This window comes from Vicia villosa, unplaced genomic scaffold (genome assembly GCF_029867415.1).
Source record: "Vicia villosa cultivar HV-30 ecotype Madison, WI unplaced genomic scaffold, Vvil1.0 ctg.000449F_1_1, whole genome shotgun sequence".
NCBI lineage: Eukaryota > Viridiplantae > Streptophyta > Magnoliopsida > Fabales > Fabaceae > Vicia > Vicia villosa.
The window spans coordinates 227716-249264 of NW_026705213.1; the positions used below are offsets into that span (position 1 = coordinate 227716).

The following is a 21549-nucleotide window of genomic DNA, read 5'->3' on the forward strand; positions in this document are numbered from 1 at the left end:
AAGAGCGACCGAGAGGAAAATTGGGGTTGTTGCATCACTTTCCCCTCGAATCCATGACCGGTTTCACTTTTCTACTTTATTAACATTTCAACAGAAGGGAAAAGTGGTACCCTTTCATTAACACCTTTTGTTATCTCGTCCATCAAATTGAAGAAAAACCCTTTTTTCCATCCGAGCTAAAATCCCTTGATCGTAGTACTATAACAAGAAAAGCTTTTTACAAGAACTATTGATCATCTTGAAACTAACATATATAGTAACTGTTGAGAAAAAGAAGTGTGATTGAGAAATAAGTTTGGAAAAGTCCCACATTGTTTAAAAAATTGGAGACTTGGGTATTTATATCATACACTTATTACCTTAAAGTTTTGTGAAAGTATGTGGTGTGTCTCTCACCAGATGTGTTACTCATAAATAAAGTTCCAAAGTTAAAATGCTCAATCATGTTGACCCTTCAAACTGATGTCTCAACAATGCTATCAGAGTCTAGTTTGAGTGAAGGATCATCTCATTTGTATCGAAAGTCCTTTCCACGTGATGGTGGGTAGAAGACAAATTTCGTTAAAAGAGTGTCAACCACGATGTAAATGTATTTGGAAAGAAAAGCTTATGCTTAAGTTGAATTATTGTGGATAGTTTATGAGAGGCCACGTGAAACAATCCAAGCTAATGTTGGATAGTTTACTTTGATCTAACGAAACACTCCACCACATTTGATAGTTAAACATTTTCAAACAACACATTCCACTTATTCACAAACTTGTTTATCAAACATATTATTTTTATTTTGTGTTTTACCCATTCATATCATGAAAGGTTGTAAATTAGTAGTTTTTTTATGTGACATGTTTATTTAGTGTGCTAAAGGAACAAACAATATACATTGATGTAAGGAGAGGATGGACTTTATAAATTTTATTATAAAATGATAGAAAATTTTATTACACGTACAAAGGAATAAATGGCTTTAATTTATGTTAAGATTATATTAGTTTTCATATTTCTCGTTGCACCGATCATTGAAGGTAATCTATATTTTATTCTTTATAAGTTTCATTCTTGAATTGTACAATATATTTTTATCATATATCATTTAATTTAAAAAATTTCTTTAGCCACCTCCCTATGGGGTCACCCCAGCGAAAATCCCAAAATACCCCTGCTTCGGAAATGAACTTCCGAAGCGCTTTTTTTTTAAAAAAATTTCCTTAATTCGGAAGTGCATCTCCGAAAACACCTCATGGGGGGTGTTTTCGGAGATGAACTTCCGAAAACACCTTTGTTCAGATTTTGGGGGGTTTCGGAAGTTCATTTCCGAATTATGCAGAAACTGTGTTTTTTTTTATGTTTTATCTAAAACAGTCTCGCATTTTAATTAAACGTAAACGCCAAATAAAATAAGCAATAGATAAACTGAAACTACTAATATGATAAATAAACAAAAAAAATACTAATCCGATGAAAATAATATATACAAACCGAAACAAATAAAAAAAGTGCTAAAGATACAATCCGATAACAAAAACTATATAAACCCGACCACTACTAGGTGTGCCTAAACCTCTCGCCCTGAGACCTCCTTTGCCGCCTGTATGTCGCCGCACGGTCCGCATCAGTGACGATCATCTCCATCACGGCGACTGCCTCTGGACCACCCTGCTCCACGATACCTCGGCCCAACGCGTCCCGCCCAAGCATCGATATCCGCTGGCAGATCGGCATGAGATCAATGGCGTGATCATCCTCGGCCTGCTGGTTCTCCAGGATCTCCTCGTGTGCTGGCCTAGGAGCGCCGGGAACGTCGGGTCTCAGAAGAGGATGTGACACCCGGTAGAACCATGTGACGTATCCCTCCTCACTGTGCCAGTCCTGGGTGACCCGAGTGAGACGGTACTCCAGCGGTACCACATGATCCTCCCAATGCTCCCATATGGTAGTGAGCTGCACTCGGGTCACAGTGTTGGGAGCAGCCTCAAAGGGTGACCTGGGTATCCGCTGCACGAATCCAAACTGACGCATGCACCGCTCAGGGAGATATCGAACGATGATGCTGCTCCCGCAAGCCAACCAGCCTGAATAAAGTGCAATGCCGTCAAAGGGGACAATCTGAGCGTAGTCGTTGAACGGCCTCCAGGTGACGTCGTCGTGCATCGTGCGGTCCAGGTATCCACGGTATGGTCCCACCGCATCGTTCCCCCTCTGGAGATCGTATCTGGCGGCCCTGGGCATGGCGTCCACGTACGCAGGATCGAGGTGGTAGCCGTGGATGCGGGAGAAGTATGAGATGATCCAGCTCTGAAACAGAAACAAGATAATGTATTAAAATTAAATACGAAACATAAATAAATAAATAAATACGATAATGTATTAAAATAAAACGTACCATAAGCAGTATGTAGGATCCGACCAACTGCCTCGTCCTCCAGTTGGAGGCCTCATTCAGCTTCTGGTAGAGATATGCCAGAGTAGCTGACCCCCAGTTCCACTGGTGAACGGTATCCAGGTCCATGAAATAGCGGAGGTAGGTCACGTCGACGTACCTGGCACTCTTGTCCACAAAGCATGCGCAGCCGCGGTGGTACTCCCTGAATAGGTCGTTACCCTCCTGCTCGGCTTCGGCCGCCGCGTCCAGGTGGTGATCAAAAAAGAGGCTCAGTGTGGTGAATTGGATATGACTCCCAGAAGTCGTGACGCACTCCAGGTGAGCAACCTCGTGCGGCATGCCCAAATAGTGCATCATCCACTCAATGGCCTCGACCCTCTGGATCCTGGAGTGGTGCAACAGCGGCCCCCTGATGGGCAGGTGGAGAAGACACTGGACGTCATGCAAGGTGATCGTCATCTCCCCCACCGGCAAGTGGAAAGAAGACGTCTCCTTGTGCCAGCGCTCCACAAATGCCCCCTGCATGCCGGTGCTGATGGTGGTGTACCCGGTCATGCAGAGCCCGCTAAGCCCTGAACCTCGCACATGGTCGTTAAACCACTGAGCTGCTGGTTTAAACAGACCGAAAATCTTCCTGGCGTGGTTCACCATTTTCAATGGCTCTCTCTCCTGTTACAAAAAAAAACAAATAAGCAACATATATTAAATAAGCGACAAATAAACGGTTAAACTATAAAAAATGGTGACAATTAAACGGTTAAATTAAAAAAAATACCTCTCCCTCCCAGATCCGCCGAGCGACGTGATCGTGGTAGTGAATCAGCACAAAGGTGTCAAAGGGCCCTCCCGGATAGCCGTCCTCCTGCTCATCCTCCTCCCCAACTGGAGGGTCAACTTCCGGTACCCCCTCCGGCTCGTGGTAGGGCACTGCCGCCACCTCCTCCTCATCCTGATCCTCCTCCCCTCGCTGGCGGGAAGAAGATACCCGAGCCAGCCTACTCCTAGAGCCTGAAGCAGGTGTACTCTCTCCCACGTCCACGGGAACTCGCACACCGCGTCCCCGGCCCCGCCCCTGTGTCGACGCCAGCTGCGCCGCCGCCCGCTCGCGTCTAGCCGACGCAGTCTGGGACTCCCTGCCAAGTCTGATGCGTGCTGGTTGGTTGCCTGACATGTTCCTGTAAACAATCGAAATCGATTAATATGCGAGACAAATGAAAAAAACAAAAAAAATGCACTTCTGATACAATTCGGAAGTTCATTTCCGAAAACTGAGATGGAGGTGTTTTCGGAAATGAACTTCCGAAACACCCCTGCGCAGAGCTTTTCTGCAACCTACAATGGCAGACCCAAAAAACCACAACCAAAACTATTTTTATGCCTACTAAACATCCTAATATCAGTACTAACCTATCTTAATGTGATTTTTTCAGTTTCTAAACACCCCAATAGAGTTTATTCAAATAGATCTAAAACTGGAAAAAACAATGTAGAACTTACCAATTAGTGTTTGATGATGAGTTTGGAAGAAGACTTGGGAGTGCTCTTTGATCTTACACTTGATTTTGGCAGAAAATTTGAAGAAGGTTGTGTTTTGATTTGAGTTAGGGTAAATGAATGGGGGAGAGGGAGTGTTCTGCTTAATCTGCAGAACGTGTCTTATTTTGGAAGTTCATTTCCGAAATTGTAGTTTCGGAAATGAACTTCCGAAATAAGACAATTTTTTTCAAAAAAAAGGTGCTTTCGGATATGCATCTCCGAAAACACTTTTTTCTTGCATTTCGGAAGTTCATTTCCGAAGTCAGGGGTAGTATGGGGTTTTCACCAGAGGTGGACTAGAAGGTAGGGAGGTGGCCAAAGAAATTTCTTTAATTTATTTTGTTGTTTTTTTTTATAGCGCCTAAACATATAACATGTTTAGAAGATTCTGATTGTTGGCTTCTTTTTTGTTGGAAATCCTATAAAGCGGTTTGTGTTAATAAATGATGTAGACGTGTTAAACTCCTGATAGATTAAGCTCCTTACTGATTATGTGTTTAGTTTCAAACTAAAAATTAGGCACAAATGAGGGAGAGAATAATATGAATTAGGTTGTTTAAGAAAATAATAATCTATTTAGGCTGTTTTTCTTCATCTAAATTTTGAAGTTTTTTTTTCCAATTGAAATGCCTAACAAAGATTAAAAAAAAAGTTTGTATGATATTTCTAAGCGTATGATTTTATGTTCATGTCATAGTATTCCCGTCTCTAAATATAAAATTTCGAAAACGAAATTGCGTTAATTAAAATAAGTTTGTTAGAGTATTAAATTTATTGACTACTTATATAATTTTATAAATTTGTTTTTAAGAGAGAGAAATAATTGATTTTCAGAAGTGTATTTATTATTTACTACAGGGGCGGCCTTGAGCACGGGCTCGTAGCGCGGGAGTCCAGGGCCCCATAATCTTATGGGTACCAAATTTTTTTTCCCTATATATATTAAAAGAAAATTTTCTAATATAAAAATACTTGCTAGAATTTTTTTTTGAAAAATACTGGCTAACTAAATTATAGGCTATTACAAAGTCAAAATTAATAAAATAATGTAATTTTCCATAAATGAAATATAGAGTAGAATAAAATTAATTAATTCCCCTAAAATAAAACCAATAAATATATTTATAATTTTAACAACTAAAGAGTTTAATTGAGGCACTAAAATTAAAATAATGATATAAAGAATGTTTTATATTATTGATAATGTTATTTGATAGGTTAGAAATCTTCAAACCGTGCCAATTTTAGATTCAAGTTATATTAATAAATTTTGGAAAGCTTTTATTAAATTATTTTTTAGGGCAACTAAGTGAAATAAGTAGTATATGCAACATATTAATTCAAATTTTGATAGGTTAATTTGATTCATTCAAATTTTGTGACTATCAAAGCTATTAAATATATATCTAACGGCATTAGTTTTATATCAATTGAATTTTGTGACTATCAATTGAATTATCCAACGGTATTAATTTTAATATCAATTGAATTTTATAAAGGTTTATGAATTTTGTGACTATCAATTAAATTATCCAATAGTTATAAAGGTTTTATGAGAGGGTTGAAGAATACGGAGAAAAAAATTAGGTTATAATATCACATCAGAGATAATTTTTCTTGTTAGGTCTGTATCGTCGTTCTTTCGAGAATTGCCTATTAAATCTTGGAGGATTAGCATAATAGGCGAAAAATCATCGTTCATTCAAACTATTTCATTTCATAATTTTTTTAATTCACAATGTCAAATGAAAATGTGTTTTTATCAAATTATTTCTTTTATTCTTATGTATTTATTGTTAAAAAATTTTTTAGGGCACCACTCTTTTGATTCGCCCCAGATACTCAAATTCAAATGACCGATTGTAAAAAAAGTGATATAATTAAGGGTGTATTTGAAAAAAAAAAAATAATACACTTTAAAATTTGAACAGAGTCTTATAAAAAGGAAAAAAGAATTCAATAGAGTCTTATAGTTAAGGACATATTTAAAAATATCTTGGAAGCTCGTTTAAAGTTAAAACAAAATTCAATATAAATTTAACACAACACACAAATTATCTGTATTTAACGTGATTAAACTGTGAAACGTTAAGAAGAATATACTGTTAGAACACAAGTCTTCCCCTAGACCAAGCCCAAGAGGTTTCATCATTCAATCTATATTTTCTTCTTTTCAATTTGGGTTAAATACGTTTTTAGTTTCTATAAATATGCGACCCTGCATTTTTAGTCCCTATAAAATTTTCCTTCAATGAATGGTGTTTATAAAATTATTATGCACCCAGTTTCAGTCGCTACTGTCAAACCAATGTGTATTTTAGAATGATTATTTTGCAGACATGTTCATAATGTTTTAAAAAGTTCTTGGAAAAAAAAACTCAAAATTTAATTTTTAAGTTGAGATTTTCATTACTTTTATTATTATTTTTTGAAATTTGAAAAATTCATATTTAATTTTTTCCATTTTAAAAAATTCTAAAATTTGATAAATAAATATTTTACAGTATTCTAAACATATGTAAAAAAATTATTCAAAAATTTAAAAATTAAAGGATAATTAAACAATTTTTAAAATTTTAGAAAATAGCCGGGACTAAAATTACATGCATAAAAATTTTAGAAGAACTATTTATTGAAAGAAAATTTTAAGGGACTAAAAATGTAAGGTCGCATATTTATAAAACTAAAAACATATTTAACCCTAAAAACTTTATTCAAACTTAGTTATTAATTAATAAATTAAACACCTGAAAGTTTGGATGAACTAGTTTGGATGGTAAAGAGACTGCGTGGCATCCAACTACGCTGCATCTAATCAAGACTGTTTGGAATTCGATTGTTCCGTTTAAAATCCAGATTTTCTTGTGGAGGGTGTGCATTGATAGAATTCCCACAAAATTCTCCTTGAGTGAAAGAGGAGCTATCGATTCTTCTGCTTTTCTCTATTGTGAATTCTGCAGGATCCATCTAGAGACCACCTCCCATTTGTTTTTTCAGTGTGGCGTGGTGAAGCATTTGTGGAAGCGGATTTATTTGTGGGTAGGGGAGGATCTTCCTTTTTCGGTAGAAGATTTTCTAAAGCTTGAAAATGTGGTGGAGAAGGTGAAATCGTTGAACGATAGGAAGAAGATCATTGCTATTTAGATTGCCTCGGTTTGGAGTTTGTGGATTACGAGGAATGCAATGATTTTTGAAAAAATAGTTTATAGTTTCGAAAAGGTGTTTTTTAATGTTATCTATCTTTCTTGGTGTTGGTTAGCAAGTTCTAATCCGATTAGATACTGTAGTTTTTATAATTGGTATAATGTTCCATTGGATTGTTTCAAAACTTTGTAGGTGTTCCGGTTTGTAAGGATTGCACCCCTAGTACTGGCTCTATTAATCAATTGCTTATTGAAAAAAAAAAGGTTCGCTCTCACAAGGAAATTATTTAATTAGCTAAGGATTTAAAAATTTGGATTAACCAAAAAGCTAATTAATTAGTGTCATTTTGTAATTAGCTCCATTGATTTTACACAAAGAAAAATGTCAACAAAGGAACTATTAAATTTCTAACCATAATATATATCCCTTACTTTTTATTATAAGTCGTTTTGAAATAAAAATTATATTTTGTTTTAATATAAATTATTTTATAATTTCAATAAATAATTAATGATATTTTTCTTATTATATCTTTAATATTTATTATTTTCAATTATGTAAATTTATCTTTCACATATAAGAACAATTTTGTAAAAAAAATTTTAATTTTTCATTTTTATACAATTATTATTTATCTTAACAGGTGTAAAAAGTCCAAAACAACTTATATTAAAAAATGGAAGTAGTAATTATTTTAATAAAAATGTTAACTAATACTCTTGGAGCACTCTTTAAGTGTTTAAAGTGAAAAATTGTTTTTAAAATATGTGTATACAATACATTAAAAATACATTGAAAATTAAAATATTAAATTTTATAAAAAATACTTTCGTTATTTAATATACTTAAAGTGTATCCTAAAATTACTTGTTAAGAAGATCCTTATTTTAATTCAAGGTGAAACTTTTCATGTGAGTATACCGCCATCATATAATAAGCTTACACTACATTAAATTTTGTCAAACTTTTTGATTCTTTGACTATTTTAGGTTTGGACAGTGGTAAAGGTTGACAACCTCATCTATGGCATATTTATTTGACATTAATCATTATCTATCATGTTCCCTTTTTCGGGCTCTAGTAAAATTCTTCGAAATGATATCATGACATCAAAACATGGTTAGTACTATATATTTTATTGATTAATGAAGTATTGAAATTGGTTAATAAATTATAAGTAAAATAAATAAATTATAAGTAAAATAAGTAGTGATTGACATACATTTTTATGGTTAATATAATTGTGAAGTTGGTTAATGATGAAATCTTATATTTATGTTATAAATTATATTATAAGTATATATTTTTATAAAATAGTAATTTTTTTTAAAATAATAATATTTTAACAAAAACACATTGTTCACCGTATAAATACAGTAAAGAATATATATATATATATATATATATGGTAAGATACCCATACTTCCGCATGGGTAAATTTATTTGATATTGTATAAAATTTAATTAAATAGGTATAAATTTAAAATTAATGATTTAATTATAATGAAAAATGATTATATAAATTCAATTATATTAAATAATCATATAAAAAAATCTTAATCTGTAAGTTGAAGATAAAAAAAAATGAAATTTTAACATTTAAAAATAAAAATTGTCTCTCAGTTAATAAGAATTGTTAATTAAAATAAAAAAGATATTGTATTGATAATGACCCGTGAAATAAAAAATGCATTTGTTGCGATATAACATATATTTAAATACAAATGTAAAATGAATAATAATTATATATATTTAATGGTTTTGATAGTGACCCATGAGATAAATAAATATTTAATTTTATTAAAATTAAAAAATAAATTATCAATATTTTTTGTGATAATAAGTAAATGGAGAAAAATTAAAATGAAAGTAAGAAAGTGTGGGAAAATGAAATGTGAAAGAAATTTGAAATTTGAAATAAGAGAGAGAAGATGTATGTTGGGGAGAGAAAGAATTGAGATTGCCAAGTGTCCAATGATAATTGAAAGGTGAAGACTTATTTAGCTAGTTACTAAAAGGTTCAAATAGTAGTGTAAATTATTTTAGAAGAAAGGATATAATTGACAGTTTGGTCAATTTATTTGTATAGACACATTCAACTACGCATTTCAAGTTCCGCCTTAACATAATTCATGCAGTAACATTTGTAAGACAAGTCGCAACGACTGCAATGACATCACTCACAGCTTGTGCAACTCATCTATGAGTGTAATCCCAAATTAAAACCATGGTTATAAGTAGAGTTGTGAAAATGGGCTTGGCCCATCTGACTAACCCACTAATCCTATATTTTAACGTGGGTCGGGTCACAAAAAACCTTTAAAAAACACAACTCTAATTTTTTTGACTAGTCCACCGGGCCTATGTTTTTCATGGTCGTACAAGGCCGGTCAAGCGGGCTTCGGGCTGACTCTTTAAAAATAAAATTTTAAAATAATTTTAGTTAATTTTGGAGAAAAAATATTGAGTTAGGATATAATTACATAAATGTATTTCAAGTGAAAAATAAAAGTTAAAGAGGATAGATATATGTTTCAAGATGATATGATTAAAGAAATATTTATGAGATAAAGAAAAAGTTTGATAAGTATTGGAGATATTATTCAGTTTCTCTCTACTTTTACATAGATATCTTCGTGGGATTCTTATATATGGATGTTGATTTCATGAATATTTTATATATCATTTAACTAAGTTTATCATTATTCTCTATTATGTTATGCAACTTTTATCCATTACTTCCTTTTTATAAATTCAAAATTATAATTTTTAAATAAAAGACCGACGGGTCTATCACTACTAGAAAATTCGCTTTTAGTGACCAAAATTTTTTGATCACTGTAGTGACCGAATTAGCCACCGAAATATGATATTCATGAGCCAATTTTAATAGGTAACTAAATCGGTCACTAAAATACATTAGCCACTGATTTAGAGACCAAAATTTAGTGACCGAAATTTCAGTCACTGTAGTGACCGAGTTAGCCAACAAAATTTGATATTCATGAGCAAATTTTAAGAGGTCACTAAATCTGTCACAAAAAATAATTTTTTATGCAATTTAATTTATATATATCAATTAGAGACCGAAATTTCGGTCACTAATATTTTTTGTTTTTTTTTTTATTTATTTTTAATCCTCTTTATTATATTATTATTTCCTTTCCATTTTTTAAAGATTTTAATTCTCTTTCAATTTTTAATTTTTAATAAAATTTTCATATTTTTTATTGTTTTAACATAAAATATATTTGTAAAAAACTATATGTATATATGTTTAAATATAAAATATAACAATAGATGTAAAGTGTTGTAGTGGTAAGTTCTTCTTAAAATATGCTAAGGTCACAAGTTCAATTCCTAGGTTTCATAACTTTTGATTTTATTTTATGAAAAAGAACACTGAATTCGGTCACAAATTCGGTCACTAAATTCGTCGCAAATGCTTAGCGACTAGCACTTTTTCAACCGAAAAATATTGGTTACTAAATCGGTCGCTAAACGTTTTAGTGACCGATTTATAAGCATTTTCGGTCTCTAATTCGGTCACTAAAAACGAATTTTCTAGTAGTGTTATAGGGTTGGCCCATCGGGCCACAAGACCAATTAGTATTTGGGTTGCGCTCTTTTTTTGCAACCCATGAAATAATCGGGTCGACCCACTTCAGCCTCTTTATATATTTTGACATCCCATGCCAAAACGGGCTGAGCCGGGCCAATCCATTTGCCAGCTCTAGTTATAAGATATATAAACATAAACAAAGAAAAGTTATATATTGTATTAAATTTTGACATTAGACCTAATAAATAGCAAAGAAAAAAAATAAAAGTATGGGTTCATCACTTTTGTATCAATTAATTTAAGTCCTTATTTATTTGAATACAAACACCATCACCAATACAAACACTTTGTCAAAAATGACTTTTGACGATGTTTTTATGACTTTAGATAGTACTTTTAAGTATTGTTTATTTTAACACTACTATAAGTTTAACAATGCATTTTGTTGAATAAAAATTAGGTCTTGAATAAGTTTTAGATAGCAATTTTGATATTAAGTGATATTAACATTTGTATAAAAAAAGTTAATTTATATTTGTTTTTTCTATGATTTACACCCGTTTTTGGAGGGTGTAAATTCAACGAGTGAAAAATTTCTTTGAGTCTTCAGAGCTTGTTCAGCTGAACCTTGTCTTCAGAGTCATCAGCACTTGATCTTCAGAAGCGATGTCTTTAGATCTTTAGAACTTGTTCAAGAGAACCTCGTCTTTAGTATCTTCAAAACATGGGCACAAAAGTAAAGCTTTAGAAGGCCTCCAAAGCTTCCTTACAAAGTTACGATTATAAGCTCTTTTACTAACGTTCCTTCAAACCGTTGCATCAGTATTCCAGAATATGTACTTCCATTTTAACACAATACTAGTATTCTTCCAGAGTGTTGAGTTCAGAACCTAGTTTCTGAAAAAAATAATTTTCAAAACTGATTTATTTTTTAAAAACCAATTAGATAAACATAACCAAATTTATAACCAGTTATATAACCAATTTTGATTAAAATATGATTATGGTTATAAATCCAAACCATTTAAATAGTTTTAAAATGGTTATGATTTGGTTTTTGAAAATAACCAACCATATACATCCTTACTTTTTGCTTATGTTTCATAAAAGCTAGCTAGATTCCCTTGATTTACATTCATTTAGTCCATCTGATTTTTTGGGTTCTTACACTCCAGTCTGCCAACATCACCTCCGGGTGCAGTTACCGTGCATAGATTATTATAGACTCTTGGATCATTGGATCAAATTCTAGATATCAGTTGTTATTACTCAATACTCAATACTCACCACTCAATGTTCCATACTCAATACTCAATACTGAATTAAAAACATGATTCAATGGCTTATGTAGGCTTATGCATGGTGCATAAGGAAAATCCTTATGCATATTAGCCAAAGCCATCACCTCCCCCTCTTTTAATGTCTTTTTAGTTTATTTGTTTAATAGTTTTGATTTCTTTAATAATTTTGTTTTAATGATTGAAAATAACAAAAAATATTTTATTATATTAAATTAGTTAGATTTTATCTTCATATTAAAAACACAAAAATATGTTTAGTTAGAAGTTATTTTTCTACTCTCATCAAAAATACAAAAACATGTTAGTTTAATTTCTCATAATAAAAGCACCAAAAAAATTTTAATTAATTATTTTCTTTTAGAATTTAATATGTTTAATTTTATATTTTCTTTGATTAAATTCAATTAATATTTATTAGTATTTTGTTGTCATTTATTCATGCATCATTATATATATATATATATATATATATATATATATATATATATATATATATATATATATATATATATATATATACTAACATTTTATTTTGATTGTGAGGTATCATTGAGCTATTGGACTATTTCATGGACATTTATAAGCTTGTGTTAATTCTTGTATATATTGTTTTGGCTTTAACTTTCCTTTGGGTTTGTAATAATTAGTAGTAAGTTTCATCCCATTTGTTAAAATTGTAATCCCCATCTCCGAAGCCTTGTAATAATTTTACCGCTTTACTTTATTATTGCGCATATCATGCATTTAACCGTTTTTTAAAATAAAGAATGTTAGGATCTTAGCCATTTTCTACTATAAGTATACCGCACTTCACGCATCGCCATCAACCGTACCTTACACGTGCACACTAGCACGCATTCATAGCTTGATCCTGAGCTTTCTTATAGTGAGACCTTTTCGATTGATTGTTCCGATTGATCATTTAGAAGGATAGCTTTTTGCCATTACACTTACACTTTTACCCCTCTTATATTCATCCATTTATGCTTGAACTTTTATACTTGTTTGTATGAATTTTACCTGTATGAGCTTGTTTGTTTTCATTTACTTCATCCACCTTTTCTTTTTAAATAAATTGTTCACCACGCATCATTTGGTCCATATACTAAGCTCCAACCAACTCTTTGTAAGTTGATTGCCTCGTGCATCGCCATCGACTTGTTTTCAAAACTTTTTTAATAAAACCTTGACTCTTGTTAAGAGAAATAAAAGAGACAAGTAAAATAAACTAAGAAAATTAAAGACTTTTCATTTCATTTGATACCCTAATGTCTCAATGAGACTACAATATATAATGTTACTAGTGGATAACAAATTAAAAAGCCAAAATATTAATAAAGACCCAAATAAATAACAATACAAATAAAACTACCACTTATATAAATTCTAATTAAACTTAAATACTAAATTCTACTCTCTATCATTTCCGCGGGGTCCACTTGAACCTTGTCCTCAAGGTTCTAAAATAACACAATATAAGTTTTTTTTTTCACAAGATAATAAATATTTTTTTTGAGCTAGAAAAAAATAAAATAAATGAAAGGATGAATGAAAAGTGGGAGACAAGCATTTCACGGGTGTGGTTATAGTGGTAATGATAAGGAAGTGGAGGACATACTAATACTAGTAATAAGGAGGTGAGGTGAAGTACATGCTAGTGGAGAAAAAGGATAGCATTGAATTGACACGTTCAATTTCTTTTGAATAAAAAAGATAGCTGGCATTGAAAGAATATATTTTTTTTGTCGTTTACTGCAAATAAAATTGAAGAGACCATATGAAATTAGAGAGAGAAATTTGTATGGAGTTTTCCTTTTCTTCTTAGAAAAAGAACCCCTTTTTCTTCTTCTTTCACTCATCTCCAACTCATTTTTTTCCGGTATTAAAAATTGAGTACCATTCTCTTTTTCTACTTCTCTTTCTTTCTCCATCTTCTTTTTTCTGTTTTGTTGTAGATCCGGTTGTTTTGAAATTAAAAAGATACTTTTTCAAGGAAGTGGTGCCGGAGATGATGTTGGAGATACAATATTTAACGAAATTTATTGAAAAAAATTATGATCTGGTGGTTTGGTTATAGGCAGTGTCAAAACTAAACATTTCGTCTGAAAAGTTGTCGGAGCACTTGCCAGAAATACCGTCGGAGATGACAGTGGAAATTGCTTTGGATAAAACACTGAGAAGTCGTCGGAGTTGCTGCCATAATCCTTGTTGAAGTTGTCGTCGGAAATTTCATCGGGGAAGACGCCGAAAATTTCATCGGAGTTGTCGCCAGAAAGTTCGCCGTAAAGATTCCATGTGAACCTGAACTTTTTTTTTCTGTTCTTCTGACTGTTTTTCTGCATACCTCTTGAACATATATTTTTTTTGAGTTTTTCTTGTGTCTTTTTGAATAAATCTAAGAGATTTTGGATTTGTTCTTTCAACTCTTCTCTATATTTGTTTGATAACTCATGAGTTTCAATCAAATATTGTTTGAGACTCTCTATCTATTGGTGAAAGGTTGGTTGTGAGTTGGAATTTTGGGGTTGTTGTTGGTATGAAATGGGTGGGTCGTGTGAAGGTGTATATGATGTGTATGGAGGAATGCTGTAAGTGGTATTGTTGTGGGAGGCAAGGTGAAAGGTGGTTGTTGATGTGGTGTGTATCCATGGTTATAAGAGAAATTTTGTGATGGGGTAGTGAAATGTATGTTAGGGGAATAAGATGGAGGACTTTCCCATGGATAAGAGGGGCATGAAGAAGTGACATTGGTGGTGTTGGAATGATAAGGATAAAATGTAGTGAAAGATGAGGGATATGAATATGTCATGGAAGGATTGAGATTCAAAGATGAAAGCACCAATGTTAAACTCAAGAAAAGCCAAGAGAAATAAAAAAGACAAGTAAAATAAACTAAGAGAATTAAGAAAATTTCTTTAGCCACCTCCCTATGGGGGTCACCCCCAGCGAAAATCCCAAAATACCTCTGCTTCGGAAATGAACTTCCGAAGCGCTTTTTTTTTTTTAAAAATTCCACAATTCGGAAGTGCATCTCCGAAAACACCTCATGGGGGGTGTCTTCGGAGATGAACTTCCGAAAACACCTCATGGGGGTGAATTCGGAAATGAACTTCCGAATTATGCAGAAACTGTGTTTTTTTTTTATATTTTTTCTTAAACTGTCTTGCATTTTAATTAAACGCAAACGCCAAATAAAAATAAGCAACAGATAAACTGAAAATACTAAGATGATAAATCCAATCCAAAAACACTATGCGAAAGATACAATCCGAAATCAAAACAAAACAAAACAAAACACGTCAAACAAAACAAAAACACGTTATTTTGCCCGACGAGCGTTACAAAATACACATCAAACAAAACAAAAACACGTTATTCTTCCCGACGAGCGAACTCCTCCGAATGAAGATAATTATACCAATCCTCATCCCACTCAGTCTCAGAACCATCAGCGTTGATCATGACTCTCACGCCTGAAGACTGAGCCTGCACGTCCGAGCCATGGACCCCCAGGGGACGAGAAGCAGAACCAGTCAAAACCTTCTTCTTCTCCTTCACCTCCTTCACCTCCTTCTTTGAAGAACCCTTTCTTCCCTTAGCGCCACCCATTCCTGCGTAAAAATGAAGAAAGAAAGGTCCATGAGACCTCCTTTTATAAAAGAAGAAAGGGGACAAAATCGCTTGGGAAACAGACAAGTCATTAAAGAACAAAGACGTTGGAAACCAGCAACACGCCGTCAAAGAAGTCAGAACGCATGCACACAAACTTCAAAGAAACAGGCACAATAAACAAAGGCGTTAAAAATAAAGTACTTGCAAATTAAAACGGACACTCCCTACCCTCTCTAGCCAATGCAGTCTTGGTCTCCCTACCCTGTTTGATGCGTGCTGGTTGGTTGTCTGACATGTTCCTGTAAACAATTGAAATCGATTAATATGCGAGACAAAATAAAAAACTAAAAAATTTGAACTTCTGATACAATTCGGAAGTTCATTTCCGAAAACTGGGATGGAGGTGTTTTCGAAAATGAACTTCCGAAACATCCTTGCGATGGAGTTTTTTGCAACTTCCATGGCAGACCCCAAAATCAAACATAAAACCAATTCAAAAAGCTTCTAAACAACCTAAATACTACTAACAACCAGTCCATATATCATTTATGCAATTGAAACCCTAAATAACATGCATTTGAATAATGAATCTAACAAATTTAAAACTTACAAATTGAGTGATTTGTGGGCTTTTGAATGTTGTATAGCAATGTGATTAGAGCCTTGATGCAGCCTTGGAAGTGTGTTTGCACAAATTTCCGCCTTTGCTTGTTTTTGATTTGAGTTAGGGTAAATGAATGGGGGAGGGGGAGTGTTTTGTTAAATCTGCAGAACGCGCAGTATTTCGGAAGTGAACTTCCGAAATGCTGTTTTCGGAAATGAACTTCCGAAATAAGACAATTTTTCCAAAAAAAAAAGACGCTTTCGGAGATGCATCTCCGAAAACGCCTTTTTCTTGCATTTCGGAAATTACCTTCCGAAGTCAGGGGTAGTTTGGGTTTTTCACCAAAGGTGGACTAGAAGGTTGGGAGGTCTATAGAGAAATTTCCAAAATTAAAGATTTTCATTTGATACCCTAATGTCTCAATGATACTACAATATATAATGTTACTAGTGGATAACAAACTAAAAAGGCCACAAATATTACTAAAGACCCAAATAAATAACAATACAAATAAAACTACCACTTATATAAATTCTAATTAAACTTAAATACTAAATTTTACTCTCTATCAACTTTCATTTTAGAAGTTATTTGGAGAAGAACCGACATGATTTTTACAGAAAATTTAGAAGAAAATAATATAAGTGAAGAACTCGACAAGTTTCATGAAGTTGAAACCACTAGCATAGTCCGTTACTGAAAAATGTGTCGGGTGCATGACATGATAAGAAGATTTTTGCAACAACAGTAGCGAAAACACCTGAAAGAGCAACATGTTAAAATGCCTATACGGTGGTGCGTTTAAGTGAGAGAAATTTTTTCTATAAATATTATCAAACATCACACTTCAAAAATTCGTAAATATGTTTATTAAAAGAAATTATTTATATTTTGTGTTTTACCCATTCAAATTATTAAAGGTTGCAAATTAGTTAGTAATTTTATGTCACAAATTTTTTTGGTGAGCTAAAGGGTCAAACACTGTAGTCATGTAAGGAGAGGTCGGGCTTTATAAATGATACAAATTTTATATTTTGTTACATTCACAAAGCAAAATAAATGGCTTTAGTTTCCAAATTTGTTTATGTTATGATTAATGTATTTATTTTCATATTTTTCTTTGCACCAATCATTGAAGGTAAACGTACTATTTAATATTTTTTATAAACTTCATTCTTTAATTCGTACAGAATATTTAATCAAATATTATTTAAGTTATTTTATTCTCTTATTTACAGCATCTCCAGGTGTAAAATGTTTTACAGATGCTGATTGTTTAGATGTTTATTGTAAGAAATCATATAAAGCTATTTGTGTTAATAAACGATGTAAACGTGTTAAAATCTAAGATTAAGTTTGTGAATGATTTTGTGTTTCCATTTAATAATTTGAATTTTTTTTCGTTTTTCTTGTTTCATGGTAATAAAATTAAGTAAGATAGAAAATAATATAAATTAGGTTGTATAAAAATAAATTTAATAAGCGTATCATTTTATATTCATGTCATGATATTAGTACACTGATGATCTTTCTCATCATTTAGTATATAATTCTCTTACATTATTATTATTATTATTATTATTATTATTATTATTATTATTATTATTATTATTATTATTATTATTATTATTATTATTATTATTATTATTATTATTATTATTATTATTATTATCATCATCATGGGTTAATACATATTTTCATCCCTGCCATATGGGGGTGGTTCGAAAAATCCCCCTGCCTAAAAAAATGTGCAAGAATTCTCCTAACATTTGAACATTCTCATGTTTTAAACCTTGTAAAAATTTTATTTTTGAAACTAGCCTTGCCACTTGAAGGACTCTATCATTTTGAACCCTGTAAATTATAATTTTTTAATGACTTATTACCATTTTACCCCCGCCATATAGGGCATTTCTGGTTTACCCCTGTAAATTTTTTTTTTTTGAAAAACAACCTTGCCATTTCAAAATACTAACAATTTAGTCCCTAAAGTCAAAATCCGCAGGAAAATCCAAAAGAAAATCCGCAGGAAACCTCACTACGCCAAATTTGGCTTTTAGCAGCACCCCTACGAAAGCGCTTTTAGGAAAAGCGCTGGCATAGGCTTCGCTAAAGACAAAATTAAAAAACACGCTAAAAAAGCGCTCTAATAGTGGGGGGGTATGAAAGCGCTTTTAAGAAGCGCTCTGGTAGGGGGGGGGGTTGTGAGAGCGCTTTTCAAAAGCGCTCTGGTAGGTGGGGGGTACGAAAGCGCTTTACAAAAGCGCTCTGGTAGGTGGGGGGAACGTGGGGGGAACGAAAGCGCTTTTCAAAAGCGCTCTGGTAGGGGTGTTTAATGAGAGCGCTTTTTGTCAAAAGCGCTGGTATAGACCAGGCTATGAGAGCGCTTTTCAGAAGCGCTTTAGTAGCCTTTATTACTAAAAATTAAAAACCAAAACACGCGTTACTGTTTCTCATTTCTCTCTTTCGTTTTCTGCAGAACCCTTCCGTCCACCACTGTTCTTCATCCACAAACCCTCACTGCACGCGAAACCCTTCCGTCCACCACCATCGGCAACCACCGTCGGCGTCCCTCCGTCGGCTTCTCCTCCGTCACTCGTTTTATCCACCGCCGGTGAGTTTTAGGTTTAATTTTCAGTGAAAATTTTATTTGGTATCAAAGATTGAACTTCTGCCTGCAACTTGTTTGATGAAATGCCTGAAAGAAATGATTTGAGTTGATAATTGATGAAATGCCACAATCCTTAGTAGGTATTTTTAAATTCTAAGTTGATTTACTTCCGCTTTTCATGATTCAAAAATCCATGGTTTTTTGGCTGTAGTGTTGATAAAATTCTGAAGTTACTGAATACAAAATAGACTTGCCACTGTTTATCACAAAATTTTGGCATTTCATCAAACAATAGTAACATAGTACGGCTAAACTTGCACCATGAGTATCACAAAATTTTGGCATTTCATCAAACAATAGTATCACAAGTGTAGCTTATTAATGTATTAGAATGAGACTTTTCTATTAGAATTGAGTTAACCAAATCTTTGTGCCATCTTCAAATCTTTGTCTCTGGTTTCTACTTTAAAATATATATTATATACTTTTATTTATATATAATAACTCTATGATATATATGTTGTGTGTGTATGAGATTGAGAGTGATGGTATATATATATTGTACAATAAATTGGCTTGTTCAAGGATGCCAAGTACTGTAAAGTATGAGAATGACAGCACATAGAGAAATTAAATAATAAATAATATATAATAATAGTAATAATATATACCTTATGAGAGTTGAATTAATGAGGAAGAGAGAAGGTAAAGAATGAAACAAGAGTGAGTTAATGTATATAGACAAGGATGATTCATAAGGTTTGCTTTTGAGCAAAAAGTTTTATAGCTTCGTGTTAGTAGTGGTGTATTTAATTAACTGCATCGTGTGTCTTGTGTTAGTAGTGTTAGTAGTGGTGTATTTAATTAACTGCATCATGAGCTATTCACCCATTCTTATTATAATCATACATTGAATTGAATTTCTTGTATAGGTCTGACTGGATTGATAACTTTGGATCTCTTTGGAGCTCGTATCATTGACTCTGGTACTACATATTTAGGAGTATGTACACACATCAAACTATTGTTGATTTCCTTTGTTCAATCGATTTTGTCTTGGTGGTTACTAACTTTGTGAATTTGCTATAGGGGTAACTTGTGTATAGTGAAAGTTTGATCGTTTCCCAGCCTAGTTCGACGTTTGGCGTTTTCTTGAGTTCGGTAACATCCGAGGTAAATTTCTTTCTCAAATTACTGGTATTATGATGAATTTGTCTGAAATTGTGTGATTATATATGTTACGTTTTATTGCTTCGGATTCATTCCGTTTATACTTTGCGTTTTGACAGAAACACATTAGTTTTATGTGTTTAGAGAGTTAATATAGGAGGTACTTACTAACTTTGTGAATTGAATTCGCCATAGGGGTTACTTGTGAAGAGTGGAAGTTTGACCGTTGTTGTTTAGCTTAATTAAGACATGGATAAGACATGGATGAATTCAAACCGATTGTCGAAAGAGTACGAGAAAGGGGTATGGGAATTTGTTGAGTTTGCGGTTGCGAACTCCAAAGACCCGCTTCGAATGCCGTGTCCTTGCTTGGGTTGCTGTTATGCCGGGGGTAAGGTTGACGGGAATCAGTTGGGATCTCATTTACTACGGTTTGGAATTGATAGAAGTTATACATGTTGGACAATGCATGGTGAGAAAAGTACCGGGAATGCTGGGTCGAGGTGTAATAGGAAGTATGCTTCAAACGACGATTGCACAGACACATACGATTGTGATCGAGTCGAAGAGATTGCAGAAGCGCTGGAAGAAGATCTAGCGGATTGTCCCAAAATGTTTGAGAGGTTGGTAAGCGATGCAGAGAAACCGTTGTATGATGGTTGTTCAAAATTCACAAGATTGTCTGCGGTGTTAAAGTTGTACAACTTAAAGGCGGACAATGGATGGTCGGATAAAAGTTTCACAGAGTTATTAGCCCTTATGAAAGATATGCTACCAGAGGATAATGTTCTTCCCAATCGAACGTACGAAGCCAAAAAGATGTTGTCTTCTATTGGAATGAGCTATGATAAGATACACGCATGTCCAAACGATTGCGTTTTGTTTCGAAACGAGTATGCAGCGTTGAATGAGTGTCCTAAATGTGGTGCCCCTCGATATAAGAAAAAGTTGTCTCCTGCTAAAGTCTTATGGTATTTTCCTATAATTCCGAGATTTAGACGCATGTATCGTAGTGAGACCGATTCAAGACACTTGACTTGGCATGCAGATGAAAGAATTATTGATGGAAAGTTGCGACATCCGGCAGACTCACCACAATGGAGTAAAGTTGATACTGAATATCCTGAATTTGGAAAAGAAGCAAGAAACCTTCGGTTGTCATTGTCTACTGATGGAATGAACCCGCATGGTATTCAAAGTATCTCGCATAGCACATGGCCTGTGATTCTTATGATTTATAACTTACCTCCGTGGCTATGTATGAAGCGTAAGTACATGATGTTATCTATGCTAATTTCTGGGCCTAAACAACCAGGGAATGACATAGACGTATACTTGGCACCCTTAATCGAAGATTTAAAGTTTTTGTGGGAGAGAGGTGTGGAGGTTTACGATGGGTATAGGAAAGAAAGTTTCAACTTGAGGGCGATGTTGTTTGGACAATTAATGATTTTCCAGCATACGGAAATCTATCCGGGTACAGCAACAAGGGTCAAAAGGCGTGTCCTGTTTGTGAAGATGAAACCGATACGACACGATTGGCGCTTTGTCAGAAGAATGTCTTTCTCGGCCATCGTAGATTCTTAAATTCTAATCATCACTACCGTGGGTGGAGAAAAGCATTCA

The 21549-nt window shown here is 33.4% G+C and overlaps 1 long non-coding RNA gene across 1 annotated transcript; it reads right to left on the bottom strand.

Annotated features, from left to right (window-relative positions):
• Positions 1–15135: 15135 nt before the first annotated feature.
• On the bottom strand, positions 15136–16982 carry LOC131628359 (uncharacterized). The gene is made up of 3 exons (XR_009291756.1): positions 16149–16982; positions 15767–15837; positions 15136–15537 (listed from the first exon to the last, which is right to left on the bottom strand). It is a non-coding gene; the product is annotated as an uncharacterized LOC131628359 (long non-coding RNA).
• Between the last annotated feature and the right edge of the window lie 4567 nt (positions 16983–21549).